The sequence below is a fragment of the Aotus nancymaae genome, unplaced genomic scaffold, assembly GCF_030222135.1.
Source record: "Aotus nancymaae isolate 86718 unplaced genomic scaffold, 86718_ANA_hifiasm-v0.15.2.pri h1tg000067l, whole genome shotgun sequence".
Taxonomy (NCBI): Eukaryota; Metazoa; Chordata; class Mammalia; order Primates; family Aotidae; genus Aotus; species Aotus nancymaae.
The window spans coordinates 24,975,642-24,987,677 of NW_026988482.1; the positions used below are offsets into that span (position 1 = coordinate 24,975,642).

Consider the following 12,036-nt stretch of genomic DNA (forward strand, 5'->3'; position numbering starts at 1 on the left):
GTGTCACTTCCCAGCAGGCACAGCACCGGTGTTGCAGTAGCAGGCACCCCATTCTCCGGGGGCCTGCCAGGGTGGCCCCACATGCCCTACCCTGGCATACACCTGCCCCACCGCCCACTCCTCCCAGACACAGTATCAGTTCTCCCACATCTGGGCAGGGGAAGCCTGCTTTTCAACAGCTGCCAAAATGGACCCAGCTTCCTTCTTTGGAAATTATCTGCCCAGCTCAGGCTGACTGAAGTGACTATGGGGCTGAGGCCCTCAGTGGGATGGGACTGGGGAAGGTGAGGGAGGAAGCCCCTTAGCCCTGCTCTGGAGCTCACATGAACTCTTGCAGCCATCCATTGTCCCAGTCTTGCCTGATGACCACATGGACCTCTGAGCCCCCAGCCTCATGGCTGACCACTGCCTGCCCCCATTCAGCCAGGCTGAGGTTCTCCGGGGCCCTCCCCAGACAACCTGTCTCCTCTCCTGGCTCACAAATCGCCTTTGCTTCCTATGGCCCTGCTTTCCCCACCACCACACTGACTGAGCCAAGCTGTGTTTCCCAGTGTCCCAGTGCCCACCCCTGCCCCTATGGCAAGGACAGGCTGGCATACCAGGGGTGCACCATGAACATCGTTACCCCTGGCCGTGATGCTCCAGGACGGGTGCTCCCAGGGATATGCCTGACCGTCTGGGACCAGCTGTGCCTCCTGCTTCTCTAGCCCTGGCTCCAGTCCCCTTGGCTTTACCAGGCTCCAAAGACCTGAGCTAGACTCAGGGGCCCATCAGAGGCCCACACTCAGCTCGGCTGTCCCTGCCCTCGCCCACCTGGAGAATGAAGAGCCTGGCATGTCCTCTTGCATCTGGAGTTGGCCTCATAGGGGCCCTATGGTTGGGAGAGGAACTAGGGCAGCCTGGCTAGGTCTCGGAGCTCTCTCGGCTGAGAAGTGGGGATGGCCTCCCCCATCTGTGGGGCACGGGGCTGCTGTAGACAGTGGGGTCTGGGCCTCTGCTGGTAGGTGTTGACTTCAATGCCTCTCTCCTCTGCCTGACGTCAGTGCTGTCTGTGTCCTGATGGAGACTTTCAGACAGCGCAGGGGTGGGTGGTGGGGTCCTGCTGCTGGTAGAGCTGTGTTGAACTCCTCCATGGCCTAAGGGCACACATGGGTCTCTGACTGTACCCTTCCTGGTAGACCTTGTGCCAGTGGGGAGTGAGAGTGTGCCAGCCCCTCCCTCTGAGTACTCCAAATACACCCCTTGGAGAGTGAGAGTGCACCCCTCAAAGTTCATTTCCCATTTCCTGTGGGTTGGGTCTCAACCTGACAGGCATCCTCTCTCACCTCCCAATCACCATTTCCCTCCACCCTTTCCCCCTTTCCCCCACCTAATCAGAATCTGCCCCCACCCCCACAGAGTAGCTTCCCCTCCTGGCTTCTCATCCCCCCCTGCAGTGGGGAGGGGCCAGCATCCCCAGCTCCCTGCCTCCCTGCAGACCCTGTCTTCTCCCCTCTGCCCTTCAGGGAGCCCCCACCTCATCCTGAAGTACCCCACCCTTCTGAGTCCCCTTCTCCAACCTGGGGTTCAGTGTCCGGGGGCCCCCACCCCCAGCAAACTTGGCTCCTTTCAGCTCCCCTCCCTTGCGGGCAGAGGCAGGGCGTTCAAGTCCATTTAATCTTGGCAGAATGCAATTTCCTGCTTCAGGGAGCTGGCGGGTTTAGGAGGCTTAATGAGGGGGGAGGGGGGAGACGGGGAAGAAGAGAGGCTGAGACGGGGCTGGGAGATGGAGACGGAGAGTCCCTGAGAGGGGTGGTTGAGGAAGTCTCAGGGATGCGTGTGTCTGGGGGTTGCCCCAGGGTCCTTGGGATCACACAGGGGTCAGCTCTTCTGCATCAGGCTCTCACTGGTAGGTCAGGGGCCCCAGGGTGAACCTACCCAGCTCCTACTCTGTACGGTAGGAATTGGGGGAGGGGAAGGGCCTCAAAGTGGTTCACTGTCAGCAAGTAGAGGGCTGGGGTAATGAGATGTGTCTGTGGGACGTGCGCCTCTATGGCCAAGGGGTGGGGGGTGCAGGTCCCAGTGCGAAGATTGGGGAGGGATCCTGGACAGAATGTGTAGCTGGGGGCACTGGGTGGACTGGACACTTTGGGTGGGCCCCAGGCCCCCAGGTGGTAGAACGGGCAGCCAGGCTGGAATTTCAGCCCCAAATGGGATGCTTATCTGTGCACCGCCACCAAGGAGGCAGAGAAGATAGAGGACAAAGGGGTCTCTGAGCTGCCGGAAGCCCCACACCTGGTGGGGGCGGGGCAGCCCAGAGCCCTGTCTGACACCTGGAACACAGACAGCTCCTGGGGGAGACTGAAGCCCCTGCCCTGTAGCCTGCCTGAGACCCTGACTGCACCCCTACACCTGTCTCCCAAAACTGGCTTGGCAGATCCGCTTCCCAGAGAAGCCCTTGGGGGAGCCGCAGCCCCTCTGGGGAGGGACCTGCAGGCAGGGCTTGGGGAGGGTTTGGGATGTCTCAGAACCACTCCCCAGCCCGCTCTTCCTTCTAGGAGTGCTTGTGCATGGGGGTCGGGAGAAAGGCTGGTGGAAACCCGGGAGGCTGAAGCCCTCAGCTCCTTGGTACTCTGGGCACAGACTTCTCCCTCAGTGTCTGGGCCTCAGTGTCACCATTTATGAATAAGGGCACAAGGGCGGAGTCTCTGAGGAGTAACTCTGCCCCCTTGGAAGCCAACAGGTCCTGCCTCAGTGCAAGGACCCTCCATGGGTGTGTTTGGATGGCAGCCAGGAGTGCAGAGGAGGATGCTGGGAAGCTGGGGAGGGCTGAAGGTCTGAGAGGGACCTGGCCTATGGCCTCAAGGCACACCCGTTTACCACCCCTCCTGAAATCAGTATGTCCTACAGATGGGGTGTCCTGTCCCTCTGGGAAGGATGGGTCTCAGTTGGCCAACAGAGTCCTCACAGAAGCAGCAAAGGCTCCCCAGGCTGGCAGTCTCCAGCAGCGCCCAGCCCTAGCCCCTGGTTCTGAGCACCTCTGCTTCCCAGGGCCAGCTAAGCCTGCCCGCCTGGCCTAGGCACCTCCGGCCAGGTCCTCCCCAAGGACTGTTCCAGGGCCCACGGCTGCCCTCACTCTGGCTCTCTGCTGCTCCATCCAGCACCCCTGCCCCCATCCTTGGAAAAGCCAGGCCACGTGAAGCTCATGTGCAGCACTGCCTCTGCCCTCACCCTGTCACCCGTCGCTAGTAGTTGTGAAGCAGCCTGAGTCCTGTTCCAGACAGCACCACGCTCTGGCCCCCAGGACACACCATGGCAGGGCACGTCTCCAGGCCCTCCTGCTGGCTGTTCACTCCTCCGTCTGGACCGGAATCCGTGATGCATCCTGTAAGATCCAGCAGCAGCGTCACCTCCTGCAGGCAGCCTTCCTTCAGTCACCGCCTCAGCCCCAGGGCGCCCTCTGCACCCTGTCCCACGACACCTCCCTGCTGACTCAGGACTTCATCTTCTTGCCGCACAGCTCCTGGTGCATAATTGTTTGCAGGAAGTGTGGGCTGGGGTCAGAGCTACTGAACTGTTGGGGTCAGAGCCAGAGTGGGAGAGCCAGAGTGGGGCTGACCTATTTTTTTTTTTTTTTTTTGAGGCGGCATTTCTCTCTTGTTGCCCAGGCTGGAGTGCAATGGCATGAGCTCAGCTCACTGCAACCTCTGCCTTCCAAGTTCAAGCGATTCTCCTCCCTCGGCCTCCCAAGTAGCTGGGACTACAGGCATGCGCCACCACACCCAGCTAATTTTTTGTATTTTTTGGTAGAGACAGGGTTTCACCGTGTTAGTCAGGATGATCTGGATCTCCTGACCTCATGATCCACCCACTCGGCCTCTCAAAGTGTTGCGATTACAGGCGTGAGCCACCGAGACTGGGGGTTGGCCTATTTAAGGAGGGAGAGAGGTGGGGGCCCAGGAGACCCAGGTGGCCTGCCCTTCGCATGACAACCCACATGCCAGTCCCTCCCCCGCCACAGCAGCCCCCTGGAGGACAGTGAGGTTGCCTTTGCCTGTGGAGGGTCCAGTGGGTGTAACATGTGTGCTGGGGAGGCCACTGTGCGGGCCTGGATGCCAGAAGATCAGAGGCAGTGGCGGAAGACAGAGTCAAGGCAGGGCAGCTGAGGACTGCCCCAACCTGAGGGGACCCTTCTGTTGGATGAGAAGACAAATGCCCTCCATTCTGCTGGGACCGCAGCAGAGCAGTTCCACAGCCTTGTGCCCCAGTGATGGCATCTGCATCTCCCTGTCCTCTGCTGGGGAGGACTGATGAGTCATAACAAAGATGACTCCGGGAGCCTGCGCCCGACACACTAGATGCTGCTCCCGGCAGTCTGTGGCAATCTGTGCTCGGTGGCTTGTTTGATCCTCTCGGCACCCTGTGAGGAGAAACTTGCTCTAATTTTACAGCTGAGGAAACTGGGGACAAGCGCATATCCATGGGCAGGCGAGAGCCTCATGCAGCCAGGCCTGGAGCCGGTGTCCGTGACGGGGCCTGCAGGAGTCCTCCATACACATGCGTGCACATGCACCCCAGCCCCAGCCTCGTGACTGTCTCTCTCTCTCTTTCTTTCTCTGTTTTTCTTCCTTCTTCCTTTCCTTTCCTTTTTTTTTTTCCTTTTCTTTTCTTTTCTTCTTTTTTTGAGATGGAGTCTCCAGCTGTCACCAGGCTGGAATACAATGGTGTGATCTTGGCTCATTGCAACCTCTATCTCCTGAGTTCAAGTGAGTCTCCTGCCTCAGCCTCCTGAGTAGGGGGATTACAGGCGCCCGCCACCATGCCCAGTTAATTTTTGCATTTTTAGTAGAGACCATTTTGGCCAGGCTGGTCTTGAACTCCTGACCTCAAGTAATCTGCCTGCCTCGGCCTCCCAAAGTGCTGAGATTACAGGCGTGAACCACTGCACCTGGCCCCACCCTCATGATTCTAACGTTTGGGTAGGTCGGGTGAGGCCCGGTGGGGTCTGAAGAGCTCTGTGGACAGCAAGGCTGGAGCTGTGGGGCTTCCACCACCGTCCAGGCTCCACACTTCTGAGGGGCTCAGGCTTCCCTATGCCAGGCCCTTTTCTGCCTGGAGTGTATCTCCCAGCTCTTAACAGGACTCTCCAAGGCGTGGGGTCTGGTTGGGGCCCGGGCTCTTAGGGACTCCAATTCCCCTAACTCTAGGCCATCAAAGTCTCCCCTTCTGCCTTCCTGAAGTGGCTTCCACCCCTCGACTCTAGGCCTGCAGGCCTTGCCTACCACTACTCCAAGACAATTTTATTGAAATTTCAGACCAAATTGGAGTGGCGAAGTCAGCCTCTGTGACCGGTGCCATCACAGGGCTGGGCAGACATGAGGTCTGCAGAATGAATGAATGACATCTGACCAAGACACAGCACAGTTGAACCAGGCCAGAAGGACCAGGAGAGCCTGCTGTGGAAACAGGGAAAGGCATTCCTGGTGGGAGGATAGCCTAGGCAAAGGCTTGGGGGCAACATGGTAGAAGATGTGATGAGGGGCCCTCCAGAAACCACTGAGTGACCTGGGGGCTTCCAGGCAATCTGCTGCTCCAGAACCCCCCCTGCTGCCTCTGCCTGGGCCACAAAGCAGGCCAACTGTGCTTTGCTTGCTCTGACTCAGACCTTCCACATGACCCTTTCAGGGCCCCTGTTTTCCCTGTCAGGTGATACCTTTGTCTGGGGTCTGGCCTGTACAGGGTGAGGGGTCCCTGGCATGGGCAGATGTGGAGACCTCATCTTGGGGCCCTGTGGGGGCAGCATGGGTAGGGTTGGGTTCTCTTGAGTCTAGGACCCACAGGCATGCAGACATATCTTTCTTGGTGGGGGGGGGGTGTCCTTGATCAGCAGGTGACACAGGGATCAGGAATTGGCACCTGCCCAGACAGCTAGAATGCCCAACGTTTCCCCCCACAATGAGCCCCATTGTGAGAAAACTCTAGGAACAGCTAGGGGGATGTTCAGGTATTCAAGACAGAATTTCCTCTCAACTCTGGCTGGTGACAGGGCTCACATGTCTTGTGCCCCCACCCCAGCCCAGCCCATATGTTTTCCTCTGAGGCCCCTTCCCTACCTGAAAGCCACAGAGTGGTAAGGGCCCAGCCTAGACACTGAGCCAGAGATCTGAGTAGGCCAAGGCTCCAGCACTGGATCCCCTCTCTGAACAACTACCACTCCAGCAAGAAACACCCGTGTTGTTGAGAGAATAGGCCCCAGCTAACCCTGCCTGGCCCCTCTCTGGAGAACTGGGCCCCCATAGTCTAGCCTAGGCCCAACCAGACCTCTGACTGGGAAACATGGTTTCCTGAGGCCGTGGTCAATCCAGGGCCTTGGGTTGCTGTCTAAGGGCCCATCTTTGGGTCTCTCCAGCAGGTTATGATCCCTCTTGGTCTGGGGTCTCCATGTCCTTGGCTATAGAGGGTACTGACTGCTGGGCACACTCAGCTGGTGGGGCAGCTGGGGCAAGGGAAGGGTGAAGCCTAAGGCAGGCCACTCCCAGGGAGCGAAGCTGGGGCTGAGCCCGGTGATCTGTGAGACCTGTCCCTCAGGGGAATCTGGGAGTGGCAGACCAACCCTTCCCCCAGGCCTGGCTCCATCCTCAGAATCCAAGCACTGAGACTGAGGGGGTTGGCACAGAGGAGCTGAGTTTCTTCTCAGTCCCAGCCACCCAGATTTCCACACGTCTCCTCTTCCTTGGGCAGGAGCAGGGCGAACAGAGAGAAGAGGGGCACTGAGGACCACAGAGGGGAGTGGAGTGGGAAGAAGCTGGGCAATCAGGGCAGGAGGATGGTCCTGGGGGTGCTTTAAGAAAAGACAAGGCATGGCCGGGCACGGTGGCTCACACCTGTAATCCCAGCAGTTTGGGAGGCCAAGGTGGCAGATCACCTGAGGTCAGGAGTTCTAGTTCCAGCCTGGCCAACATGACAAAAACCTGTCTCTACTAAATATACAAAAAATTAGCCAGGCGTGGTGGCAAACACCTGTAATCTCAGCCATTCAGGAAGCTGAGGCAGGAGAATTGCTTGAACCTGGGAGGTGGAGGTTGCAGTGAATTGAGATTGCCACACTGCACTCCAGCCTGATGACTGAGCGAGACTCTGTTTCAAAGAAAAAAGAAAAGAGACCAGGTGTGGTGGCTCATGCCTGTAATCTCAGCACTTTGGGAGGCCGAGGTGGGCAAATCACCTGAAGTCAGGAGTTTGAGACTAGCCTAACCAACATGATGAAACCGTATCTACTAAAAATACAAAAATTAGCTGGGCTTGGTGGCAGATGCCTGTAATCCCAGCTACTGGAAAGGCTGAGGCAGGAGAATCACTTGAACCCAGAGGCAGAGGTTGCAGTGAGCCAAGATCACACCACTGCACTTCAGCCTGGGGAACAGAGTGAGACTCAGTCTCAGAAGAAAAAAAAAGAAAAAAGAAAAGACAAGGCAGAGGGGTGCGGGTATACTACAGGCCTCAGTTTCCCCTCAAGGATGGTGAGGAGTCCACCTGTCAGTGGTGGGGGAGGGCGGTTGCCTCCCTCTGTGACAGCATTGCCCCTCTGTGCTCTCTACTGCTGTCGTGGGCAATCAGGACCTGTCCAGGGCTGGGCCAGCCAGGGCTGCTGCTTGAGCCCGGAGACTTCCTTGTGAGCTGTGACCATGACTAAGGTGGGGGCGGGGGTGGTACACAGTAGGTGCGCAGGCAGGTTGTGGCCGATTGAATGCATTCCTCTCGGTGGCAGGAACTAGGTTTCCCTGAGTTAGTCTGGGGGTGCTGGAGCCAGGCAGGACAGAGTGTGAAGTCTGGATTTATGCCTCTCCCCATGCAGCCCTCCCCAATCCCCTCCTCACACTTCCTCTGTCGCTCATCCCTCCATCTAGGTTGGTCCCTGCTCCTTCTGGCAGCAAACACAAGCTTTGCAGAAACTTGTCCTCCGATTAAAGCTTAAACTACTGTCTCAGGAGAGGGGTGCGGGGAGCCCAACCCAGTGGGCCATGTGTCCTGGGTATATAGGAGCTAGGGAGGAGGCCTCTCTCCCCACCTCAGAATTCCAGGTCAGGCCCAGTGGATGGGCTTCCAGGGAAGGAGAAGGGAATCTGGCCAAGTCTGAAGGTACCCGGCCGGCAGCAGCCCCCACGCTCTAGGCAATCCCTGCTCTCTCCTGGATACCCACAGCCTCCTCTCTAGCAACCCAGAAGCCAGGGGATCTTTTAAAACCTGAAATCAGACTATGGCATGCCCCATCATCCTCAAGACAGCTCTTGTTCTTTCTTCTTTCAGAGGTTGCACCCCAACATTCCAGGGGGTCCTAGCCTGGAATCCCCAACAAGGTTATCCAGGCCCTTACTCCTCAAGGCCTCAGCATTCCCCTCTATTAAATGGGTACACAATGATGTTCTGGCCAAGGTGAGCCTGAGGCCTAATTCTTCCCAGGAGTTCACAGATAGCCAGTGGAGCCTCCAATCCCTGGGTGAAGGGTCAGAAATGGCCAAGGCCCCCACTCTGCCCAGTTATGTTTGAAAATAAAATCCTAGGACAGGCAGTCACCAAAACTTCACGATAGGAGCACAGGCTTGGCCTCACTGCCCTGCCAACCACAGCACAGGGAGCAAAGGGGTTCATCTTTCTAGATGGAGTACTTATGAGCAAGCACCAGGCTGGCCAGGGCAGGCCTGGCTCCCACCCACCTGGCACTGGCCCTGCTTCCCCAACCCTCCTTCAAGGCACTGAAGCTGCGTGCTGTAAAGAGGAGATTCTCTGGAGGGAGCATTCCTCACTGGCCAGCCCCGGCACTGCTGTGCACAGAGGTCTTGCTGGTGAAGCCTCTCCAGTTCCTGGCTGGAGGAAGCTGGAGACCAAACAGGATGTTCTGGGCTCAGAACTCTGGTCTGGGTGTAGGGACAGGGATCCCATATCGCAACTCCTCCTTGGGCATGACCTGGAACCAGGCTTAGGGAGGAAGGCCAGGATGGCAGGGTGCCCAGCGTCTGCCCACCAGCCCCTCTCCCATTCTGAGGGGCTGCCTTCATCTGGGCCCCACTCCCCTGCTGGGAGCGAGGAACTAGGGAAGGCCACACCACCGCTGTCACGGAAGGGACATTCCCCAGTCATTTGGAATTAAGTAAGTCCAGATCCCAGCTTGCAGTCCTGGCTGCAGGACCTTCCTCAGGCCCCCCTCCCCCAGGCCCCCCTCCCCCAGGACTGTGGCCACATAGACACATGGAGGGAGTGTGCGCAGCAGATGCAGGCCTGGGAGGCAGCCGGAAACCTCCCAGGATCGGACCCTGTCACTGTCAGCTTTGTCAGGGAGCTGCCTGGGTCTCTCCTAGCCCTGAGGAACAACTCTGCCTAAGGGACTAGGCCCGCCCCTGGAGAGCTCACAGTTAAAGCTGCAATGCTTTTTAAGTTAAAGCGGAGTCTACCATGAGTCCTTGCTGCTCACTTAAGATGCTCTCTCCTCTGTGCACCTCTTCAGCAGCGCGGGGAAACAGCAAGTGGGTGCTTCTCCATGCCCCATCCTCAGCTCCAGGCAAGGGTGAAAGGGGAAGGCAGCTCACAGCCCCATTGAGTATTCATTCAAGCCTCATCGAGCTATTTATTCAACACCTACCACTCGTCAGTCTCCATTCTGGGTGCTGGAGACAGAGCAATAGATAAAACAGACAACGATCGCTGCATTCTTGGCTGGCAGTTTAGCATGAAAATAAGTAAATTATATCGTATGTTGGGATGGGAAAAAGAGAGGGAAGGTAAGGGGAGATGGAGACTGCTGGGGACGGCAGAGGTCAAGACGGGCATGGCTAAGGAGGTAATATCTGAGCAAAGGCCTGAAGGAGGGGAGGGAGAGGCCGTGGAGGTGTCTGTGGGCCGGGCATCCAGCCCAGGGAAACAGTTGCTGCAGGCCCTGAGGTTGCAGTGTGCCTGGAGTGGAGGAAGAATGAGGAGGACACAAGTCAGAGAGGTAGTGAAGAGGTGGGCGGGGTTGGGGAGGGAGGGTGACGACCACTGCAGGGATTTGGCTTTATTATTTTTGTTTTTGTTTGAGATGGAGTCTCACTCTGTGGCCCAGGCTGGAGTAGCCTCAGCCTCCAGAGTAGCAGGGGCCACAGGTACATAACATCACGCTCAGCTAGCTTTTTGTAGTTTTTGTTTTGTTTTGTTTTGAGATGGAGTCTTGCTCTGTAGCCCAGGCTGGAGTGCAGTGGTGCAATCTTGGCTCACTGCAACCTCTGCCTCCCAGGTTCAAGCAATTCTCGTGCCTCAGCCTCCTGAGTAGCTGGGATTGATTACAGGCATGCGCCACCACACCCAGCTAATTTTCGTACTTTTTGGTAGAGATGGGGTTTCACCATGTTGGCCAGGCTGCTCTTGAACTCCTGACTTCAGGTGATCTGCCCGCCTTGGCTTCCCAAAGTGCTGGGATTACAGGGGTGAGCCACCGTGCTAAGGATTTGGTTTTGACTCTCAACAAAGTAGGAGCCATGGAAAGCGATGAAGAAGAGAGGGGCAGGACTTGGCTTCCATCTCAAAAGGGCCCCTCTGCTGGCCCAGGAGGTGAGAAGTGGCCACCGGATATTTTATGTATTTTGAGGGTGAAGTTTAACGTATTTGCTGATGGTTTGGGTGTGGATGAGAGAGAAAGAGAGAGTCCAGGCTGAAGGCTAGAGCCGCCCCTGCTGAGCTGAAGCGAGCTGGGGGGTTGCTAGTGTGGGCCCCTGTTCGAGGTCCTGATGATGCAAGGTGTGTTCCACACAGGCAGGGTCTCCTCACTAGGTCCTCTCCCCCTCCCCCCACCACTTTCATGGCTGGGGCTGCCCAATCATTACTGACCTTGGGCCTAGGTACCCAGAGACAAAGCCCCCGCCAGTGCTCCCACCCCGATTCTTACAGGGGAGGCCTCTCCACAGCCAGAAACAGCCTGAGCTCTAGGCCCAGGACTGGGCTCCCCATAGGGGCTGGGCAGGCCCAAGGGAGGGCAGGCTGTCTGGCCTCTGTCTAAACAGGATGTGCTCAGAGTGGCCGATGGTCACAGGTCACTTCAAAGCCAGCCGAGTTTAGGCCAACTCAACCCTACCTCCCTTACTGTCAAACACACACACAGACACATGCACAGACACACACGTGCACACGCATCACACATAGACACATACATGCACACACACGCACAGACACACACAGACATACAGACACACATGCATAGACATGCAGAATGAGGGGTGTGGGGTAACAGGCAAGGATCTCAGTGCCCCCCGTCACTTTCTCTACTGTACACTCTAAACTCACATGGAAGCAGTTGCTGATAGATTCATGTGGGGCCTACTGGGAGAACACAAAGAGGTCTGGGAACCCAGGGCAGGATCTTTCAGTGTCTGAAAAGGGGTGACGGACCTGCAGGGGCCCAAGGAAGCTCCTGACCCAGGTATGAGGACTGGCTTCCTGGGAGATGATGCCTGTCCAGAGGTCTGAAGGATCTGGAAGGAAACAGGAAAGCCATTCCAGGTACAGGGGAACAGCATGTGCAAAGGCTCAGAGATGAGAGTGTAGAGCTCCTGGAAGAGGCTTGGGATGCCTGAGGGGCCCAGTGTGGGAGGAGGATGAAGAAGAGAGGCTGAACCTGTGCGGAAAGGGGCAGTGTCTATTGGTGAGGAGGCAGCCAAGGGCCCAGGCCTTGAGGAAACACAGGGTTTAGACTGGCAATGAAGTCCGGGAAGAACATTCATGGTAAAGAGAACAACAGCAGAGAAGGCTTGAAGACAGCTTTGGGGAGCAGCCAGGGAGGTGGGTCATTCCAGCTTTTGATCGGCTCAAAGCCAGCCCCTGGGGCAGGCCGGGCAAGAGAAGGCTGAACACGGAACCTCATTCTGGCCCTGGGCCACAGTGAGTCCCTATGGCCTGCCCCCTCCGGGTGCTGCCCAACCGGCTGCCCCAAGCACCCCCTCCCCAGCTCCCTTTCCAACACTCCCCCTCCCTGGGATCCAGTTCCGGGTGGGTGGGGGCTGGGCCAGGGAGCAGGCAGCAGCGCCTGGGGCA

The 12,036-nt window shown here is 57.5% G+C and overlaps 1 protein-coding gene across 1 annotated transcript in view; it reads left to right on the top strand.

Annotated features, from left to right (window-relative positions):
• Positions 1-1,870: 1,870 nt before the first annotated feature.
• Positions 1,871-12,036, top strand: part of SEMA3F (semaphorin 3F) — a 47,958-nt gene continuing 37,792 nt past the window's right edge. Inside the window, exon 1 of the mRNA XM_012467781.2 lies at positions 1,871-1,888. The gene's annotated coding sequence lies outside the window, so the exon portion shown is untranslated. The remainder of the gene's footprint in view (positions 1,889-12,036) is intronic.